This window comes from Salvelinus fontinalis, chromosome 21, assembly GCF_029448725.1.
Source record: "Salvelinus fontinalis isolate EN_2023a chromosome 21, ASM2944872v1, whole genome shotgun sequence".
NCBI classification, from domain to species: Eukaryota; Metazoa; Chordata; class Actinopteri; order Salmoniformes; family Salmonidae; genus Salvelinus; species Salvelinus fontinalis.
The window spans coordinates 12,448,005-12,463,616 of record NC_074685.1 but is presented as its reverse complement, the minus strand read 5'-3'; the positions used below and the strand labels follow the sequence as shown (position 1 = coordinate 12,463,616).

Here is a 15,612-nt window from a genome sequence, read left to right as displayed (position 1 = left end):
TCTGCCCCTGAACAAGGCAGTTAACCCACTGTTCCTAGGCCGTCATTGAAAATAAGAATTTGTTCCTAACTTGCTTGCCTATTTAAATAAAGGTACATGCATTATTCTAGGCATGAAGATCCTCGCGTTACAAAGCATGAACATAAGAGAACTACTTAGGCTGAATCCCTGGGTAGCTTACAATAGAAGCATTTCATACAACCTTATTCTATGGGCAGGATGCAAGATAAGAGGCAGATCAAAGGCATTTCATTCCATTTAGAACATTTGAGGGTGTGACTATTTCAAATCAAAACAACCACCATTGAACAATCAAACGATACCAAGTTACAGTAACCTGATCATCCAGGCCCAATCTCCACAGGGTGTCACAGCATCTAAAGGCTTGTGTGGGGGATGAGACCTAATGCAGATATGACAGAATTCCTAAAGACAATAAAATCCCTTTTTATAGAGTAGTTTACAATTCACCCTGTACAGATACCAGTTGACACAGAGATCATACATCCATATACAATTTACCACAGAGATCATACATCCATATACAAGTTACCACAGAGATCATACATCCATATACAAGTTACCACAGAGATCATACGTCCATATTGATAGCATCAGAGTTATCCTCAGAGGACACGTTTTAGAAAAATACCAGACATAGATGCAATAGCATCACTAACACACATTTCAATAGGCAGTCCTTTGGATACTGTAGAGAGATAGATTTTGGCTCTTGATGGTTGAAGGGCTGACTGGTCCATGGGCATTGTCCTTTGTGTTTTGTTGGGCCATTTGCTATGCGGCCGGAGGTGAAAGAGAGCACATAAATTACGGAAGAGAGAAAGACTGTTAGGGAAAAGGGTGTCATGGACATTTTACTAAGCAGGACTGTGACATGATGAGACAGGGTGGTTTTGTTAGGGGAAAGACAAGGTGGTTTTGTTAGGGGAAAGACAGGGTGGTTTTGTTAGGGGAAAGACAGGGTGGTAATGTTAGGGGAAAGACAGGGTGGTAATGTTAGGGGAAAGACAGGGTGGTTATGTTAGGGGAAAGACAGGGTGGTAATGTTAGGGGAAAGACAGGGTGGTTATGTTAGGGGAAAGACAGGGTGGTAATGTTAGGGGAAAGACAGGGTGGTTTTGTTAGGGGAAAGACAGGGTGGTTTTGTTAGGGGAAAGACAGGGTGGTTTTGTTAGGGGAAAGACAGGGTGGTAATGTTAGGGGAAAGACAGGGTGGTAATGTTAGGGGAAAGACAGGGTGGTAATGTTAGGGGAAAGACAGGGTGGTTTTGTTAGGGGAAAGACAGGGTGGTTTTGTTAGGGGAAAGACAGGGTGGTTATGTTAGGGGAAAGACAGGGTGGTTTTGTTAGGGGAAAGACAGGGTGGTAATGTTAGGGGAAAGACAGGGTGGTAATGTTAGGGGAAAGACAGGGTGGTAATGTTAGGGGAAAGACAGGGTGGTTTTGTTAGGGGAAAGACAGGGTGGTTTTGTTAGGGGAAAGGCAGGGTGGTTATGTTAGGGGAAAGACAGGGTGGTACTGTTAGGGGAAAGACAAGGTGGTACTGTTAGGGGAAAGACAGGGTGGTTATGTTAGGGGAAAGACAGGGTGGTTTTGTTAGGGGAAAGACAGGGTGGTTTTGTTAGGGGAAAGACAGGGTGGTACTGTTAGGGGAAAGGCAGGGTGGTTTTGTTAGGGGAAAGACAGGGTGGTTTTGTTAGGGGAAAGACAGGGTGGTTATGTTAGGGGAAAGACAGGGTGGTACTGTTAGGGGAAAGACAGGGTGGTTTTGTTAGGGGAAAGACAGGGTGGTAATGTTAGGGGAAAGACAGGGTGGTTTTGTTAGGGGAAAGACAGGGTGGTAATGTTAGGGGAAAGACAGGGTGGTAATGTTAGGGGAAAGACAGGGTGGTTATGTTAGGGGAAAGACAGGGTGGTTTTGTTAGGGGAAAGACAGGGTGGTTTTGTTAGGGGAAAGACAGGGTGGTTTTGTTAGAGGAAAGACAGGGTGGTACTGTTAGGGGAAAGACAGGGTGGTAATGTTAAGGGAAAGACAGGGTGGTACTGTTAGGGGAAAGACAGGGTGGTACTGATTGCGGAAAGACAGGGTGGTTTTGTTAGGGGAAAGAGAGGGTGGTAATGTTAGGGGAAAGACATGATGGTTTTGTTAGGGGAAAGACAGGGTGGTTTTGTTAGAGGAAAGACAGGGTGGTTTTGTTAGGGGAAATAGAGGGTGATAGGGTGGTTTTGTTAGGGGAAAGACAGGGTGATAGGGTGGTTATGTTAGGGGAAAGACAAGGTGGTACTGTTAGGGGAAAGACAGGGTGGTTATGTTAGGGGAAAGAGAGGGTGATAGGGTGGTTATGTTAGGGGAAAGACAGGGTGGTTATGTTAGGGGAAAGACAGGGTGGTACTGTTAGGGGAAAGACAGGGTGGTAATGTTAGGGGAAAGACAGGGTGGTTATGTTAGGGGAAAGACAGGGTGGTTATGTTAGGGGAAAGACAAGGTGGTACTGTTAGGGGAAAGACAGGGTGGTTATGTTAGGGGAAAGACAGGGTGGTACTGTTAGGGGAAAGACAGGGTGGTAATGTTAGGGGAAAGACAGGGTGGTTATGTTAGGGGAAAGACAGGGTGATAGGGTGGTTTTGTTAGGGGAAAGACAGGGTGGTTATGTTAGGGGAAAGACAGGGTGGTACTGTTAGGGGAAAGACAGGGTGGTAATGTTAGGGGAAAGACAGGGTGGTTATGTTAGGGGAAAGACAGGGTGATAGGGTGGTTTTGTTAGGGGAAAGACAGGGTGGTTTTGTTAGGGGAAAGACAGGGTGGTTTTGTTAGGGGAAAGACAGGGTGGTTTTGTTAGGGGAAAGAGAGGGTGATAGTGTTAGGGGAAAGACAGGGTGGTACTGTTAGGGGAAAGAAAGGGTGGTACTGTTAGGGGAAAGACAGGGTGGTTTTGTTAGGGGAAAGACAGGGTGGTACTGTTAGGGGAAAGACAGGGTGGTTTTGTTAGGGGAAAGACAGGGTGGTACTGTTAGGGGAAAGACAGGGTGGTTTTGTTAGGGGAAAGACAGGGTGGTTTTGTTAGGGGAAAGACAGGGTGGTAATGTTAGGGGAAAGACAGGGTGGTAATGTTAGGGGAAAGACAGGGTGGTTATGTTAGGGGAAAGAGAGGGTGATACTGTTAGGCGAAAACAGAATGGTTTTGTTAGGGGAAAGACAGGGTGGTACTGTTAGGGGAAAGAGAGGGTGATACTGTTAGGGGAAAGAGAGGGTGATACTGTTAGGCGAAAACAGAATGGTTTTGTTAGGGGAAAGACAGGGTGGTACTGTTAAGGGAAAGACAGGGTGGTAATGTTAAGGGAAAGACAGGGTGGTAATGTTAAGGGAAAGACAGGGTGGTTATGTTAAGGGAAAGACAAGGTGGTAATGTTAAGGGAAAGACAGGGTGGTTATGTTAGGGGAAAGACAGGGTGGTTTTGTTAGGGGAAAGACAAGGTGGTTATGTTAGGGGAAAGACAGGGTGGTTTTGTTAGGGGAAAGACAAGGTGGTAATGTTAAGGGAAAGACAGGGTGGTACTGTTAAGGGAAAGACAAGGTGGTAATGTTTGGGGAAAGACAGGGTGGTAATGTTAAGGGAAAGACAGGGTGGTACTGTTAGTGGAAAGACAGGGTGGTACTGCAGCTGCACCATCGAGAGCATCCTGACCAGTTGCATCACCGCCTGGTATGGCAACTGCTAGGCATCTGACCATAAGGCACTACACAGGGTAGTGCGTATGGCCCAGTACATCACTGGGGCCAAGCTTCCTACCATCCAGGACCTATATACTCGGTGGTGTCAGAGGAAGGCCAAAAAATTGTCAAAGACTCCAGTCACCCAAGTCATAGACTGTTTTCTCAGCTACCGCACGACAAGAGGTACCGGAGCGCCAAGTCTAGGACCAAAAGGCTCCATAACAGCTTCTACCCCCAGGCCATAAGACTGCTGAACAATGAATCAAATGGCCACCCAGACAATTTACATTGACATGCCCACTTCCCTTTGTTTTTACACTGCTGCTACTTGCTGTGCATTATCTATGCATAGTTACTTTACCCCTACCTACAGTACATGTACAAAATAACTTGACTAACCTGTACCCCCACACAGAGACTCAGTACCCCCTGTATATAGCCTCGTTATTTTATTGTGTTACTTTTTATTTGTATTTTACTATTTTTACTTAAGTTTATTTAGTAAATATTTTCTTAACTGTTTCTTGAACTGCATTGTTGGTTAAGGGCTTGTAAGTAAGCATTTCACGGTAAGATCTACACCTGTTTTATTCAGAGCATGTGACAAATAACATTTGATTTGATTTGTGAGAAAGGTGGCCCTAGCAAAGATTCAACATCTGCTTGCAAATGTGCCTCTCCCACAGAAGGTTCTGAGGGAAATTAATAACAAAACTGTTCAAGTGGTGAGAAAGTGGCTGTGCTTCAACAGACAACACGGGATGTCTTCCTGAGCCAAAGAGAGTGGGGTTTAGGTGTCCCAAATATTGAGTGGATTTACACTGCTACCAGACTGACTCACCTGTTGAACATGCTCAACAGTGACGATGTGACAGTTAAATTCTTATGGCTGCAGGGGCAGTATTGAGTAGCTTGGATGAAAGGTGCACAGAGGTGCCCAGAGTAAACGGCCTGCTCCTCATCATAGTTTCTAATATATGCATATTATTATTAGTATTGGATAGAAAACACTCTGAAGTTTCTAAAACTGTTTGAATTATGTCTATGAGTATAACAGAACTCATATGGCAGGCAAAAACCTGAGAAGTTCCACTTCCTGTTTGGATTTTTTCTGAGGCTAGTAGATTTTCAACCAAGCTCCCATTGAAATTACAGCGAGATATGGATGAGTTTTCATTTCCTACGGCTTCCCCTAGATGTCAACAGTCAATAGAACTTTGTCTGATGACTCTACTGTGAAGGGGGGCCGAAGGAGACAGGAATGAGTCACCACTGCCATGAGGTGACCATTTTTTCACCCTGCGCGTTCACATAAGAGGGAGCTTCCATCGCTCATCTGAAGTCAATGTAATTCTCCGGTTGGAACGTTATTCAAGATTTATTTGAACAACATTCTAAAGATTGATTCAATACATCGTTTGACATGTTTCTACTGACTGTTACGAAACCTTTGGACATTTCGTCACGTTTTAGTGAACACGCTTTGTGACTTTGGAATTGTTTACCAAACGCGCTAACCAAAGTAGCTAATTGGACATAAATAACGGACATTATCGAACAAATCAAGCATTTATTGTGGACCTGGGATTCCTGGGAGTGCATTCTGATGAAGATCATCAAAGGTAAGGGAATATTTATCATGTAATTTCTGGTTTCTGTTGACTCCAACATGGCGGCTAATTTGACTCTTGTTCTGAGCTCCGTCTCAGATTATTGCATGGTTTGCTTTTTCCCTAAAGTTAAAAAAAAATCTTACACAGCGGTTGCATTAAGGAGAGGTATATCTATAATTCCATGTGTATAACTTGTATTATCATCTACATTTATGATGAGTATTTCTGTTGAAACGATGTGGCTACGCGCCAATGTAAACTCAGATTTTTTTATATAAATATGAACTTTATCAAACAAAACATGCATGTATTGTGTAACATGAAGTCCTATGAGTATCATCTGATGAAGATCATCAAAGGTTAGTGATTAATTCTATATTTCTGCTTTTTGTGACTGCTATCTTTCGCTGGAAAAATGGCTGTGCTTATTGTGGTTTGGTGTGACCTAACATAATCGTTTGTAGTGCTTTCGCTGAAATGCATATTTGATATCGGACACTTTGGTGGGATTAACAACAAGATTACCTTTAAAATGGTATAAGAAACATGTCCTGTATGTCTGAGGAATTTTAATTATGAGATTTCTGTTGTTTTGAATTTGGCGCCCTACACTTTCACTGGCTGTTGTCATATCATCCCGTTACCGGGATTGCAGCCATAAGAAGTTAATTAAGGAGTTAGCCAGAGCTTCCCTCCTTCTGGACCAACGGAGTCGGAAGGTTCCACTGGCCAGGGACACTGAGGACAACTTCCTGGACTTCAGGAGGAAATCCAATGGAAAATTGTACACTCGTGCTGCAGGCTTTGGAGTCTGGTCAGACTGGCTGGACATCAACAACATGTGTAACAGGACTGGAGTGGAGCTCAGGTGGACACGGACTGATATGGAAACTGAGCCAGTGACTGCCTCTGATGCAGTTGTGGCAGATCGCGGTGTTGTTGTGGAGACTTTTGTCACCATGATGGAACATCTCATCCTACATCCAGGACAACACTCCTCGGTATTAGACGGATGCAGCTCCTGCAACACTGGACCGGCCTGAGGCTGCAGGGGAAACTCACTGCTCTGGACTGTGATGTCCACTCTGTCTCCCAGCTCCTGCAACACTGGACCGGCCTGAGGCTGCAGGGGAAACTCACTGCTCTGGAATGTGCTGACCACTCACATTCAATGTACCAGAATACTGCCATTGGCGAAGACATTCTCACCTTTACTGTTAAGGCGAGGCTGCAAGTTCTATAAGCTATATAAAAATTAAAAAAATAGTCTCACACTATAGACTCCCAGGTATTTACTGGGCAAATCGCCAACGTTTCGGCATAACTGTGCCTTCAACAAAATACAATGTAGCACTCTGGTACCATGCAAACCATGAGCCATTTTGTATTTTACACAAGTCAAATGTAATGGAGTCCATTTCCCATGTTGTGAATGGCTGCTGTTCATACAAGGATTTGTACATTGCTAGACATGACCGCCTTGTTGACCTGATAGCCAGCGAGTTGAGACAAGTGGTCTCACCAACAGCACACATGCATGAACATTGTTGTGTAAGGGGGAAGCTGGTTTGATGTTGATGATGATGTGTTTTTCTGTGTACAAATACACCAGATATTGTTGTTGTGGGGGAGGTCAGGGGGAGGTGCTGATTGGACGGCTACATGGAGCAGGCCTTTTCTGACAAGCTGGTTCAGTACCAGCCCCTCGTGGTGCTGGGACAGCCTGGGTGGAGGTACAAGCTGGTGGTGCTGATATTTGGCGGTCTTGACCACGTACACAGGCTTGCAGTGCGTGGCCTCCAGATTGCGGGCTGACAAAACTACAGCAAACCAATTGGCTATGTACTGCTATGTTTCAGCTGTCATGGGCAGCCTAGCTGTTTGGAGAAGGAGGTGCTTCCTGTACCCTTGAGTGCCATGCATACAGGGACCTTTGAAATGTTTGGATCCTTTTTTTGTAAATGTGTATGGTGGATTCAAATTAAGTATTTAAAATGTATGTGTGTTAGTGAAGGGCTTAGGAGACTTGGGTCTAAATACAGTACTCTCCAAAGTGTTAACATGTGGGTTGTTACAGGGCATCATGCACTTCTCACTGTCATGCTAAGCAAGAGGAAAGCACTACTTATAACGACAGACACATACAGTACATTACAGTACACCTATTTTCAGATATTCAAACATTGCTGTAATACACTAGAAATAATAAACTAGCTGATACAACCTAAGTAATCAACTGAGATGGAACACTCACCAGTGTACCAGTCACAATTCACCACTAGAGGGAGCCCAGAGACAGTGTTTGAATGCAGTGAATGCACAACAAGACTTCAGACACAGGAGAGAAAGTAGAGATAGAGATATAGAGTAGAGACAAAGAGAAAGAGAGAGTAGAGAGAGAGGAGACAGAGAGAGGAGACAGAGAGAAAGCAGAGAGAGAAAGTAGAGAGAGAAAAAGAGAGAGAGAGAGGGATGCAGCTTGAGCCCCACCCTCTTCAACATAAACTCAGCAAAAAAAGAAACGTCCCTTTTTCAGGACCCTGTCTTACAAAGATAATTCGTAAAAATCCAAATAACTTCACAGATCGTCATTGTAAAGGGTTTAAACACTGTTTCCCATGCGTGTTCAATGAACCATAAACAATGAATGAACATATGCCCCTGTGGAACGGTCATTAAAACTTCTTAGGGCTAGGCCCCTTTTTTCTCAATTTCCGCCTGAATGACGTGCCCAAAGTAAATTGCTTGTTGCTCAGGCCCTGAATCCAGGATATGCATATAATTGGTACCATTGGAATGGAAACACTTTGAAGTTTGTAGAAATGTTAAAATAATGTAGGAGAATATAACACAATAGATATGGTAGAAGAAAATCCAAAGAAAAACCAAACTGATTTTTTTTGAGAGAGACCATCCTCTTAGAAAGGTCATATTGAAAATTAGCTCCCTAGATGAAATTCCTATGGCTTCCACAGGGTGTCAACAGTCTATGTTCAAGGTTTCAGGCTTGTAACTTCAAAAACGAATAAGAAATATCAGTTTTATTACAGGGATACAGTCTTGGAAATTTGTGTTTGGGCGCCATGAAGACGCACAGGACGCACCTGCTAAAATCGATTTCCTATTGAACAAACTTCTTTCCGGAAGAAATATTATAGTTTGATTACATTTTAGGGCATCTGAGGAGTATATAGAAACGTATTTTGACTTGTTGAAACAAAGTTTAGGGGTAGATTTTCAGGTTCCTTTCTCTGCACGTTGAACGAGTGGATTACTCAAATCGATGGCGCCAACTAAACTGACTTTTTGGGATATAAAGAAGGATTTGATCTAACAAAACGACACTACATGTTATAGCTGGGACCCTTTGGATGACAAATAAGAGGAAGATTTTCTAAAAGTAAGTGAATATTTAATTGTTATTTGTGAATGTATGAAACCTGTACTGGTGGAAAAATATTTTGATGTGGGGCACCGTCCTCAAACAATCGCAATGCATTTTTTCAATGTAATAGCTACTGTAAATCGGACAGTGCAGTTAGATTAACAAGAATTTTAGCTTTCAACCGATATAAGAGACTTATATGTACCTAAATGTTTAATATCCATAATTTGTATTTGAATTGCGTGCCCTCCGCTAGTGGGACGCCTATCCCTAAGTTAAAACACTAACAGCTTACAGACGGTAATTAAGGTCACAGTAGTGAAAATTTAGGACACTAAAGAGGCCTTTCTACTGACTCTGAAAAACACCAAAAGAAAGATGCCCAGGGTCCCTGCTCATCTGAGTGAATGAGCCTTAGGCATGCTGCAAGGAGGCATGAGGACTGCTGATGTGGCCAGGGCAATAAATTGCAATGTCCGTACTGTGAGACGCCTAAGACAGCGCTACAGGGAGACAGGACGGACAGCTGATCATCCTCACAGTGGCAGACCACGTGTAACAACACCTGCACAGGATCGGTACATCCGAACATCACACCTGCGGGACAAGTACAGGATGGCAACAACAACTGCCCGAGTTACACCAGGAACGCACAATCCCTCCATCAGTGCTCAGACTGTCCGCAATAGGCTGAGAGAGGCTGGACTGAGGGCCTGTTGTAAGGCAGGTCCTCACCAGACATCACCGGCAACAACGTCACCTATGGAAACAAACTCACCATCGCTGGACCAGACAGGACCAGCAAAAAGTACTCTTCTCTGACAAATCGCGGTTTTGTCTCATTAGGGGTGATGGTCGGATTCTCCTTTATAGTCAAAGGAATGAGCGTTACACCAAGGCCTGTACTCTGGAGCGGGATCGATTTGGAGGTGGAGGGTCCATCATGGTCTGGGGCGGTGTGTCACAGCATCATCGGAATGAGCTTGTTGTCATTGCAGGCAATCTCAACGCTCTGCGTTACAAGGAAGACATCCTCCTCCCTCATGTGGTACCCTTCCTGTAGGCTCATCCTGACATGACCCTCCAGCATGACAATGCCACCAGCCATACTGCTCGTTCTGTGAGTGATTTCCTGCAAGACAGGAATGTCAGTGTTCTGCCATGTCCAGCGAAGAGCTCGGATCTCAATCCCATTGAGGACGTCTGGGACCTGATGGATCGGAGGGTGAGTGCTAGGACCATTCCCCCCAGAAATGTCCGGGAACTTGCAGGTGCCTTGGTGGAAGAGTGGGGTAACATCTTACAGCAAGAACTGACAAATCTGGTGCAGTCCATGAGGAGCAGGATGCACTGCAGTTCTTAATGCAGCTGGTGGCCACACCAGATACTGACTGTTACTTTTGATTTTGACCCCCCCTTTGTTCAGGGACACATTATTCCATTTCTGTTAATCACATGTCTGTGGAACCTGTTCAGTTTATGTCTCAGTTGTTGAATCTTGTTATGTTCATACAAATATTTACACGTTAAGTTTTCTGAAAATAAGCGCAGTTGACAGCAAGAGGACAATTCTTTTTTTGCTGAGTTTATATATACATCAATTGGTGAGGGCACTAGAACAGTCTGCAGTGCCCGGCCTCACCCCACTGTGCTCAGAAATCCAATGTCTACTGTTTGCAGATGATCTGGTGCTTCAATCCCCAACCAAGGAGAGCCTACAGCAGAACCTAGATCTTCTACACAGATTGTGCCAGACTTGGGATCTGACAATGAATCTCAGTAACACAAAAATAATGGTTTTCCAAAAAAGGTCCAGCAGCCAAGACAACAAATACAAATTCTATCCTGACACTGTTCCTCTAGAGCAGTGGTTCACAAACTTTTTATTGTCCCGTACCCCTTCAAACATTCAACCTCCAGCTGCGTACCCCCTCTAGCATCAGGGTCAGCGCACTCTCTAATGTTGTTTTCTGCCATCATTGTAAGCCTGCAACACACACACACACACTATACGATAAATTTAATAAACATAAGAATGAGTGTGAGTTTTTGTCACAACCCGGCTCGTGGGAGGTGACAAAGAGCTCTTATAGAACCAGGGCACAAATAATAATATAATAATCAATAAATATGCTCTTTATTTAACCATCTTACATAAAAAACTTTATTTGTTCATCTAAAATGGTGAATAACTCACCACAGGTTAATGAGAAGGGTGTTCTTGAAAGGATGCACATAACTCTGCAATGTTGGGTTGTATTGGAGAGTCTGTCTTAAATCATTTTCCTGAAACTCGGATACTCTAAGCGCAGCCCAATCCAGAAATCTGGCAGTGGCTTCTGATTAAATTCAATTTTCACAGAACCGCTTGTTGCAATTTTGATGAGGCTCTCTTGTTCAGATATCGGTAAGTGGACTGGAGGCAGGGCATGAAAGGGATAACGAATTGAGTTGTTTGTGTCGTCCATTTCAGGAAAGTAACTGCGTAATTGCGCACCCAACTCACTCAGGTGTTTCGCTATATCACATTTCACATTGTCCGTAAGCTTGAGTTCATTTGCACACAAAAAATCATACAATGATGAAAATACCTGTGTGTTGTCCTTGTTAATGCAGAGAGAGAAGAGCTCCAACTTCTTAATCATAGCCTCAATTTTGTCCCGCACATTGAATATAGTTGCGGAGAGTCTCTGTAATCCTAACTTCAGATCATTCAGGCGAGAAAAAACATCACCCAGATAGGCCAGTCGTGTGAGAAACTCGTCATCATGCAAGCGGTCAGACAAATGAAAATCATGGTCAGTAAAGAAAACTTTTTTATTTATTTATCCCCTTTTCTCCCCAATTTTCGTGGTATCCAATCGCTAGTAATTACTATCTTGTCTCATCGCTACAACTCCCGTACGGGCTCGGGAGAGACGAAGGTCGAAAGCCATGCGTCCTCCGAAGCACAACCCAACCGCACTGCTTCTTTAACACAGCGCGCCTCCAACCCGGAAGCCAGCCGCACCAATGTGTCGGAGGAAACACCGTGTACCTGTCCCCCTTGGTTAGCGCGCACTGCGCCCGGCCCGCCACAGGAGTCGCTGGAGCGCGATGTGACAAGGATATCCCTACCGGCCAAACCCACCCTAACCCGGACGACGCTAGCCCAATTGTGCGTCACCCCACGGACCTCCCGGTCGCGGCCGGCTGCGACAGAGCCTGGGCGCGAACCCAGAGACTCTGGTGGCGCAGTTAGCACTGCGATGCAGTGCCCTAGACCACTGCGCCACCCGGGAGGCCTCAGTAAAGAAAACTTTAAGCTCGTCTCTCAATTCAAAAAAACATGTCAATACTTTGCCCCTTGATGTATGTTGTAAAAGCGTTACATGGTCGCTGCCCATATCATTGCAACTCAGTGGATGCTGCAGTGTACCCAAGTGGCATCAGGAGCAACTGCTTGCACGCACGTTACCACTCCACTATGTCTCCCTGTCATGGCTTTTGCACCAATCAGTACAGGTACCAACACATATTGACCAGCAAAGTCCATTTGATGTCACAAAGCTGTCCAGTACTTTAAAAATATATTCTCCTGTTGTCCTGGTTTCCAGAAGAGGATGTCTTCCTTAATTGACCCCCCATAAACGTAACGTACATATACCAGGAGCTGTGCCAGGCCCGCCACGTCTGTTGACTCATCCAGCTGTAACGCATAGAATTCACTGGCTTGTATGCGAAGCAGTAATTGTTTCAAAACATCTTCTGCCATGTCACTGATGCGTCATGAAACAGTGTTGTTTGATGAAGGCATTGTCTGTATAGTTTTTTGGGGGGCCTTTTCCCCCAGCATTGTCCAAGCCATATCCGCGGCAGCAGGAAGAATTAAGTCCTCCACAATAGCATGGGGCTTGCCTGTCCTAGTCACTTGGTAGCTCACCATATAAGACGCTTCTAGACCCTTCTTATTAATGGTATCTGTTGTTTTTATACATGTCTTACTACTCGAAAGTCGTCTTTATTATTGCTCAAAAAACTCCTGTGGCTTATTTTTCAAATTGGCATGTTTTGTTTCTAAATGTCTGCGCTAGAGTGACGGTTTCATCGAGTTGTGAGATAGTACTTTTGCACATATAACACACTGTGGCCGAGCAAAGGCACTACTCCCAATATAAGTGAACCCCAAATCAATGCAGTTCTCATCATATTTGCGCCTCTTCGATGTTCCAACGTCCCTGTCTGTTGTTCGGTGCTTTCCCGGGTAAGGGGGCAGTAGCTCTTCGGGCTGCATCAGATTCACAACTGTCAGAGTCCATGCTAGCTGGGCTAACAACAAATGTAGAATTACTGATGCTAGCATTGGATGTACTCGTGGAAGCAGAACAACTTGTGTCATCGACACGTGCAGGTGTAGTACTGCTGGTAGTAGCAGTACTACCAGTAGAGCTGGTATGTGTCTCTATGGATGCAGGCCGTACTTTTTTAACCATTTATCAATTTTCGAGCAAATGGAATGAGCAGCAGCTACACTTTGCTACATACGGATCGTTAGTGGAATTCCTGCGAGAGAGTAACAGATAATGTGATTGAATGTTAATTATTTGACTAGGCTACCTGTATTTGACATTGTGTTGTTATTTCGCTGAACACTAGATGGTTTAATTTTAGTTTTGGCAGTGAAACGAGGCTACTCAGGCGAGAGAGAAAAAAACACCCAAATGTATTGCCCTGTTGAAAAATATAAATGGTATTAAAAGAAAAGTGAATCACATTTTTATTTGGCAGACCCCCGTCGGCATTGTGCGTCCCCTACCCGGGTTTGGGAATACCTGCCCTAGAGCACACAAAGAATTACACCTACCTCGGCCTAAACATCAACCACAGGTAACTTCCACAAGGCTGTGAACGATCTAAGAGACAAGGCAAGATGCGCCTTCTATGCCATCAAAAGGAACATTAAACTCAACATCCCAATTAAGATCTGGCTAAAAATACTTCAATCAGTTATCAAATCCATTGCCCTCTATGATTTAGGTCTGGGGTCCACTCGCGAACCAAGAATTTACAAAATGGGACAAACATCCAATTGAGACTTTGCATGCAGGATTCTGCAAAAATATACTTTGTGTACAACACAAAACTCCAAACAATGCATGCAGAGCAGAATTATGACTATACCCGCTAGTTATGACAGAAAAGAGCTGTTCAATTCTACAACCACCTAAAAGGAAGAGATGCCTAAACCCAAAGCCCTCACCTACAGAGATATGAAACTAGAGAAGAGTCCCCTCAGCCAGCTGGTTCTGGGGCTCTGTTCACAAACACAAACAGACCCCACAGAGCCCCAGGAGAGCAACAAAATTAGACCCAACCAAATTATGAGAAAGCAAAAAGATAACTATTTGACACACTGGAGCAAATTGGAATGCTATATGGACCTAAACAGACAGTACACAGTGGGAGAATACCTGACCACTGTGAAAATCCTTGACTATGTACAGACTCTGTTAGCATAGACTTGCTATTGAGAGAGGCCGCCATATGCAGACTTGGCTCTCAAGAGAAGACAGGCTATGTGCCCACTGCCCACAAAATGAGGTGGAAACTGAGCTACACTTCCTACCTTCCTGCCAAATGTATGACCACATTAGAGACACATATTTCCCACAGATCACACAGACCCACAAAGAATGTTAAACAAATCAAACATGGATAAACTCCCATATCTGTTAGAGGAAAAAACGCAGTGTGCAGTCACAGCAGCAAGATTTGTGGCCCGAAAAGAGCGGAGCACAAGTGGAGCTCAAACAACATTGTAAATACAACCTATATTTATCTGTTTATTATCTTCCCTTTCATACTTCAACTACTTGCACATTGTTACAACACTGTACATAGCCAATAATATAACATTTGAAATGTCTAGAATCTTTTAAAACTTTTGTGAGGGTAATGTTTACTAATGTTTCCCTTGTTTATTTCCCTTTTGTTTATTGTCTATTCCATTTGCTTTGGCAATGTAAACATATGTTTCCCATGTCAGTAAAGCCCTTTGAATTGAATTGAATTGAGAGAGAAAAGACGGACGACCAGAGAGGGGACCAAAAGGACACTTCATTCCTTTTTGACCACTCCTTCTCTAAATAACAGTCTAGTTGCTGTGTCAGGCTGGGCATCATGTTGGCATGGGGAGTTAAGATGGCACTGACATGGGCATGGGGTTTGGCATGAGGCAAGTCCCTCTCTCAGTGCCACGCTAGCTAGCTGCTGTGTCAGGAGCGCTGAGGTTGGCATGGAGCTGTCACACTCTCCCCTGTTCTCTTCTGTTTTCTTCTCTCAACTCCCTCACTCTCTTTCTCTGTCGACGTCCTGTACCTCTCTCCACACTCGGTTCCTCTCCCCATCTCCCTACCCCTAATCTCTTTCTTCACATCAGTGTCTCCCCTTCTTCCTCACAGTCACTCGCTCTCTCTCACTTTCTATCTCTCTATCCCCTCCCACTTCTTTCCATTTCTCCCCCTCTCTTTCTTCTTCCTCTCTCTATTGCTATTCCGCTACCCACATCTCCCCATCCCTCTCTCTTTCCATTTCCTTTCTTTTTCTATTTCTGTCTTTCCCTCTTCTTTCTCCTTCCACCCCTCTCTCTCGCTCCCTCTATCCCCTCTCTTTCTCATCCCTCTCTTCATGCTTATCTCCATGGAACAGATGCTTAAGAACCCCTCAAAAGGATTATGGTGGCTTCCCTCCAAAATCAAAGAAAACATACTGGGTTCTGGGATTAGATGGTCTCCCTCCATAGCCGCGGAGAAGGAGAACATTCCGGTTCTCTCTCCCTATCAGTTCCTGCTGCGTTCTGCTCAGATTTTCAGGAGAACGCCAGACAGACAGTTAGGGTG

General features: G+C 44.3%; 1 protein-coding gene across 5 annotated transcripts in view; it reads right to left on the bottom strand.

Moving 5' to 3' along the window:
* The window catches only part of si:dkey-34e4.1 (carboxyl-terminal PDZ ligand of neuronal nitric oxide synthase protein), a 204,242-nt gene that overhangs the window by 50,295 nt on the left and 138,335 nt on the right, over positions 1–15,612 (bottom strand). The gene's annotated exons all lie outside the window — the stretch shown is intronic.